We start from the raw sequence: 7,500 nt of genomic DNA, 5'->3' as shown, positions 1-7,500 counted from the left end.
GCGTAGTTCGGCGTATTGGATGGCACGTTGCGTATGTTATTACAAAAGGCGTAGCGCACATTTCAGAGATTCGTGAAATATATTCGGTCGCATCATAACAAAGGCACCAAGAGGATTAATATTTTAAACCCGATCTGCAATTTATGAATATCGGTTTTGTTTTCTCGCGTGTGATTGAAGGCTTTCATTATCGTAAACTTAAGGAAAATACTACCTTTTATTCGTAATGAAGGTTTAAGAATAAAAAAGAAATGTCCGAAGAAAATTCATATCGAGTTGGAATTCTCGCCGCCATCACCTGCAGACCCGGCGAGTTCACGTTGTTTGGCTCGGGAAGGAAAATCTGTGGACTAAGCTAGGGTTAAGATTAGTTTTGTTTGTCGATCGAGTTTTTAATGTGGCTTAATGCTGGTCCTAATTCTCGTCGATAAAGGTTTTATCTCTGTTTTAAGTTCAGGTTTTGCCTCTCGGTTCTCAGGGCGACGACGCGGGGCTCGCTAATGACTAATCCATCTCTCAGTGCTTGACCTCTTCAAGTGGTGTCTGCGAATTCCAACCCGTATATTGTAAACAAAGATGTTCATTATGACCTAAATTGTTTATGCGTCCACTTCACACTTCTATATAAACCATAAAAAAAAACTTTTTCCCCTCTCCTATACTACCTTTTTCATGGAGGGTTGTAAGAGTTGCCCTTCCTGCCTCTTAGCAAATGAATGTGTAATCATGTAAAAGTGTGTTGTAATGAATTAAAAACCTTTGGATTTTGTGCTACGCCAGTCTTGAGAACCCAAACGTATAAAGTACATAATTAGTTGATAGTACTACTAGACCGCGTAGAAAAAAAAAGAAAAGAAAAAAACAAAAATGAATCCAACTTCGATGACGGTAACTTATGCAACAAACTTTTTTTTTTTTTAGGGTACGTCGAAAATTATACACAACGTACGTTTCTGCTAATGTATACTGTAGATAGAACAAGGAGGTATCGAGTACGTTGTGTTGGACGTAGACAAGAGTGGGCGGCAGGGTGGTATGTGGGCGTATGCTTTTGTTTTTAGTATAGTTGAATGTAACTGTCAGTTGTGTATAGGGTGTAGCCTGCCGTCGCTCTCTGGGTTTGAATGGAGGGGAAACAGAGGCGCACACATCGATTTTTATAATGCGGTTTATCATATTAATAAGGCCGGATTTAATTATGTACAGTCTTCGATCCTGTAGTGTATGATTTATGTAATGGGATGTGTTCAATTTTTCCTTTGTACCTTCATCTATCTTTGATAAGTCTTGCATATTGTATTTTTTTTCTTCTTTTTTTTACAAGCGAGAATTATTATTGTTGTATCATTTTTTTTCGGAAAGGAGAGATGACTTCCGTTTCTGCTGTGTGCGTGTGTGTGTACGTGTGCGCTCGCGTGTGTGTCTGAGTGCCGGTTGAACAGATAATATCCGAACATTAGGATATTGTGGCTTATGTCGCCCATGCGTAAGGGTGATTATCGGGTGCACGGTTTCCCTGATATATATTTATGGATTAAATTGATAAGTTTTCCAGGCAATTGTTGTAGGTTATAGCATGATGCGATGAGAGGAGTTGTTGAAATGACGGGGAAATTTCCAATTTATTTCTTTGATTTAAGCAGGCCGAGCGAAACAATGCATAGCGCGGTCGGCCGGATTTCGTCTCGATAAATTCGGTCGAGTCGATTCCATCGTTCCGATTTATTAGTTGATCGATTATTTCGAAGCCGAAGCCGATACCGCAACGGCCTTGATAATCCCGGCCGGTCCGTGAGGCGCAGGCCGGCGCCCGAAGCCTCCGTATCCGGCGCGTTCGGTTAAAGTGATCCCTTAAGCGCAGCCCCTGCATAAGCGGCCGTGTCCATGATCGCACGAGCACAGGATGCCTCGGGCTGCGCAAATGCGGCCGTGGCGATGGGCTGTTCCCCGGCAGAGGATGTAATAGCCTAGGTTCTAATTGATGGAGATTAGGGGGAGGGAGGGAGGGAGGGAGGGAGAGAGGGAGGGGGCGGGAGAGAGCGAGGGAGGGGGAGACGAAGCAAAGTGGAATTATCTGAAGGTCATCTCTCTCTGTCTCTCTCTCTCTCTCTCTCTCTCTCTCTCTCTCTCTCTCTCTCTCTCTATATATATATATATATATATATATATATATAAATATATATAAATACATATAAATATATATAAATATATATAAATACATATAAATATATATAAATATATATGAATATATCCTCCACCCCCCCCCCACACACACACGCACGGACACACACACACACACACACACACACACACACACACACACACACACACACACACACACACACACACACACACACACACACACACACACCCACACACACACACACACACACACACACACACACACACACACACACACACACATTCACACACACACATTCACACACACACATTCACATACACACATTCACATACACACACACACACGCACGCGCGCACATACATATATACACACAAACGCACGCACGAATGGCTACAGACAGACACAGAAAGACAAGAACTAGAGGAGCGCGTGCACAGGCCGGATATCCGAGTCCCAAGGGAAAAGGGTGGGCTAGGGGAGGGGGGGGAGGGGGAGGTGGAAAGGGAGATCCTTGGAAGGGGAGGAAGGGGGGGGGAGAGGGTCCCATGCCCCATGATTAGTCATTGTTATTGTTTAATAGATTTTACATTTTTAATATTTATTAGGGGTTGTGGATCCTGATTAATGAGGTTTTTTTCTTTCAAGGTAACTGATGAATCTTGATTAGGGGAGAGTCATTAATAATTGTCGATGAAAAATTGTCTTCATAACCAATGACAGTGACAGAGGGCAGAGTTTGAATATTACAGATGGCACGTATCATGGCCGCTCTTTGAGGCGTGCCGGCGTTTCTTCGAAGCCCGTGCGACCCCCTCCCCCCCCTCGCCCCCACCATCTTGTTCCATGGGGTGAGGGAGTCGCCTCTGTAAATTCTATTGACTTGCTTAAAATAATCTCTCTTCTTCTACCTTTGGTAACGAGTCTTCAAGCGGTAGAATGGATTGCTGGAATGCGTTTTCGTATATGGAATATGGATCCTTTGCGCGTTGTAGAGCGGGAAAGCTTAGTGCGTGTATATATATATATATTTTTTTCTTTTTTTGTGTGTTTATCCCCTTCTCTCCCTCATCGTCTTTCATGCCGCTTTCTTCCTTTTTTCGTCCGCCTCCCAAGACGGTTTTCCTCGGCGCCCCCATCTCCGTGTCCGCCTTCCGCCGTAGTGTCGCATCTTCATCGAGGAGGCTTCGTCAGCGGCCGCCCCCTGCCTCCCCTCCTCCGGCCCCGCCCCCTCTTTTACAGCTTTATTACGCCTCATCTATCTGTTTCTCACTTCTTTCTACGAGAGTGATACACTACTGTCATTCATCTTTTGTGTCGCTTAGTGATTTTCTCTACAAGGATGTACGCTTCATTACTCTTCTTCGTTGGTTCTGAAGCTTCGAAATAAATTCTAGCCCATAATCATTCTCTTTTGCCTGTCATTCCGCAAGCCCTTCGCCAGTTTTCGCTTTCATTGTGCACGCTGCTTCCGGCCATCCCCCGCGCTGATGGGCCCATGCTCCCCGGCGCATCACTCGCCTGAGGTGTGCACACTCGGCATGTGTAGGTACAAGCAAGGGCTGGATGTACGCTCGCGCTGCAGTCTAATTATTGTTATTGCCTCGCATGAACTAGGGAACACGGCCGGCTGGATTACATTAAGTTGTTATATCAAGTGTAACTCTGTTCGCTAACTTGAGATGGTTTAACTTGTCCAAGACAATTATCAGACGCATAATAATGTAATAAGCATTATGGAATACGTCCGGTTTATTGTTTTACGGGCGGCGCGGCGCGGATCATGCGCGGGAAAACCGGTCGTGCGTTGTGTCGTCAGAGGAGCCGGAGGGAGTTCGGACACGGTCGTGAATCATGTTAAACTAGGTCGTTATACCTCGGTCGTTGCAGACGTAAATAAGTTTGTCGTTAATAAGATCATCACAGGTTCGTTAGCGCAAACGTTGGCGTGCGAGGGGGGCGGGGCTTGAGGCCGGAGGGGGGAGGGGGAAGGTGATTGCAGTGGTCGAAGCTGCGAACGAGGCAGTGAATCGGCGCGGTTCGAGCACCCGCTAACACTATTATATTGCTAATGATTCCTTTGTCGCGAACAATGAGCCAGGAAGAATGAAAGATGATAGCGGTGCGATGAAACCTTAATAAATTACCTTTTATTGTCCATGTTTGAAGGAGATTAAAACGGGCGGATTTAGATAAAGTGATGGAAACAAGGGAAGAGGAAAGGGAGAGACGGAGGGGGGAAATCAAGAAGGCAGACAGACGGACGGTGTTCGACGTCGTCTTCTTGCTCGACGTGAAGAAACGTGACGATTTCCACGCTGGAAGTCGTGCCACAGGATATCCAACTCCTTAGACAGTAAGGAAATGTTGAGATGCAGCCCGATGAAGATGACGTATCACACTGAAGCGAGCAAGATTATAAAGGCTGTGCCGTTTCTGCAAGTTGCAGCGGAGTGCAGTTTCCATTTTGAAGCTTGGCTAAGGACTGAATTGAAATAGCAGTTAATGACGACGTCCAGCAGAGCACTTGGCGATGCAACGTGCGGTGTAGTGCAGTAAAGATTTAATTAACAGCCTTACCGAAACCCCGGCTTAAACGCCCTACTAACGTTGGCCAGAGTAGCTTGGGGGAATACAGATGTGGCACTTGTTCTAGGGAAACTCCTTTTTGGGGCCGAACAATTAGCTAAGGGTTTTTGCAACATTACGAAGGTGGCCGGAGGCATTGGGGAGCGGAGGGGAGAGAGAGAACGAAAGTGAGAGCGAGAGAGAGAGAGAGAGGGGGGGGTGGGGAGAGTGGGATTGAATGAAGCCGTTATATGGACCTGTGGTATAGAAGACGGAAGTTCCTCTCCGTCCCTCCCTCCTTCCCCCCTCTCTTCCTTCTCCCCTTTCTCACCCCGTACCCTACCTACCGGCCTCTCCTCGTTCCCTCACGTTCCAAAAAGCATACGCTTAACACGTTTTTAAAAATCATAATAGTTAGAATAAGGGGAAATTACCAAGAATTTTGCCTTTCCGGCCTCGGCATGATTAGGGTGCACGAATATTTAATATCTTCATACGGGCAGGTGGCTGCGTCAGGGAGGCCGAATGAATTAGGGTGAGGTATTGTTACGAAGGAATATTGGTCAGCCTTATCGGATAGGACGGGAGGAAGGGTGTGCAAGGGAGGGCAAGGAAGGTAGGAAGGGAGGAAGAGTGTGCAAGGAAGGTAGGAAGGGTGTGCAAGGAAGGTAGGAAGAGTGTGCAAGGAAGGTAGGAAGGGTGTGCAATGAAGGGAGGAAGGGTGTACAAGGAAGGTAGGAAGGATGTGCAAGGAAGGTAGGAAGGGTGTGCAAGGAAGGTAGGAAGGGTGTGCAAGGAAGGTAGGAAGGGTGTGCAAGGAAGGTAGGAAGGGTGTGCAAGGAAGGGAGGAAGGGTGTGCAAGGAAGGTAGGAAGGGTGTGCAAGGAAGGGAGGAAGGGTGTGCAAGGAAGGGAGGAAGGGTGTGCAAGGAAGGGAGGAAGGGTGTGCAAGGAAGGGAGGAAGGGTGTACAGGGAAGGTAGGAAGGGTGTGCAAGGAAGGGAGGAAGGATGTGCAAGGGAGGGCAATGAAGGGAGGAAGGGTGTGCAAGGAAGGGAGGAAGAGTGTGCCAGGGAGAGCAAATAAGGGAGGAAGGGTGTGCCAGGGAGAGCAAATAAGGGAGGAAGGGTGTGCATGGGAGGAAAAGGAAGGAGGACTCTGGGTGGACAGGAAAAAAAAAACTGTATTTAGGCCTATTATCAGTCACGACGATGGCGGTATAGAAAAGGGGAAGCGATTTGAGGGGGGAGGAAAATTAGGAGGAAGAGCAATGCAAATGAGAGGAGGAGAGGAGGAGGAAGGAATGCTGCTGGGAAGGAGGGGTGGGAGGCAAAAGGGTGCTACTTTATCTCGGAATGTTATTGTCTAGTGGAATGTTATTGTTTTGTGTCATAACTGCAATAAAAAGGGTTGATTCAGCAGTGTGAGAACAGTCCCTCACTGTTCCGAGTCGACGGCGTGTACGAAGTCGTAAGTCGCTCAAGTCTTGTTGTGGGATTGGAGTCTTTGTTCTCATAATCAAGGATAGTCGTAAAAGTCTTATCGCATTGTGCTTAAGAGCGTTATATTATAATGGAAAATGATAACCTATCGTGGCATATCAACATGGCAGAGTTACACAATGGCTGCCAGTCACGTGACAAGGTGTCTAAGCATCAGGTGAGGGCGCGAGCTAAGAGCGACCTTACGTCTAAGGTCTCGTAAGGGTCACTCCGCCGTGCAACCGCGTCGGCAAGTGCAGCGTGTTATGCCCATAGGAAATTTCGGGAGCCAGAGACGGAGGGTCGGCAGTGGTAGTGGTAGTTGCTGTTGAGAACGTGAAATATTCATAATTTATATATTGCTTAACTTGAACTGCACACGTAGATACAAGCTTATGAATACCAGCGGATGCGACTGTAGGAATTACAACACTAACTTTCCTCAGAATTGTGAACAGATAACATGTGGAGGGCGGCAGCGGCTGCACTGGTGCTGAATCCCCCACCCCTCTCCTCCTCCTCTCCTCCCACACCCCCTCCTCCCTCCAGACTGGTAAGCCGCACTCTAGGCGTGCTCGACGGGACTCGGCACAGATACATAGGGCGGCATTAAATGCTCATTCGAATTGCTTCTATCCAGCAACGAAGGTGAGCATATACGGCGTTCCTTCCAGTCGTCGGCACTTCTTTCTCGTGGTGTGTTTGCTCCGAAGACTTTTCAGCACTGTTGTTCGTATTTTGTATAAACGTTATTAGCGTCATGTCGTGAGCCGCGCGAATAGCAGCAGCGACAGAAATGTATTAGGCAAGCAATTTTGTTGTGAATGAGAGGAAGAAAAGAATAAAAAAAGAAATTCAGCGATGGCCGCCGCCGCCACCACCACCGAGTCTCTGGTCATTTGTATTGTTCAGAGAGATCCATTCAAGTTTGCAATTTCAAGTCATTTATTCCTTTCAGTGCGTCTATTATTATATAACCATTACACCTGATATGAATAGATGAGTGCGAGAGGGACGGCTGCAATGCCTTATCAAAAATATTAATCTCTTTAAGCCCCCTCCCGGCGGCACTGTCGTCATTATCATCATTATGCCATTGGTCTCATCATAATTACAATGCCTTTTACTGTATAGAAGTCGTCACCGTCGCTCTTCGCTCCATTGTCATTTCCGCGGCTTTGTCCCCGCACGGCGCAAGTCCAGCATGGGGTCGTCTTTATAAATATGTCTCATTGTCTGCCCGTATCCGCCGGCCGACGACCGCCCTCGCCCGCGTGTATGGGGCGAGCGGCGACGGCTGACGGATGGGCGGCG

At 47.2% G+C, this 7,500-nt stretch overlaps 1 protein-coding gene across 9 annotated transcripts in view; it reads left to right on the top strand.

Annotated features, from left to right (window-relative positions):
- LOC113807515 (protein bric-a-brac 1-like) overlaps positions 1–7,500 on the top strand; it is a 380,224-nt gene that overhangs the window by 288,595 nt on the left and 84,129 nt on the right. The gene's annotated exons all lie outside the window — the stretch shown is intronic.

The sequence above is a fragment of the Penaeus vannamei genome, chromosome 5 (assembly GCF_042767895.1).
Source record: "Penaeus vannamei isolate JL-2024 chromosome 5, ASM4276789v1, whole genome shotgun sequence".
Classification (NCBI taxonomy): Eukaryota; Metazoa; Arthropoda; class Malacostraca; order Decapoda; family Penaeidae; genus Penaeus; species Penaeus vannamei.
The sequence above is the reverse complement of the archived record's forward strand: the minus strand, read 5'-3'. Positions and strand labels throughout refer to the sequence as shown.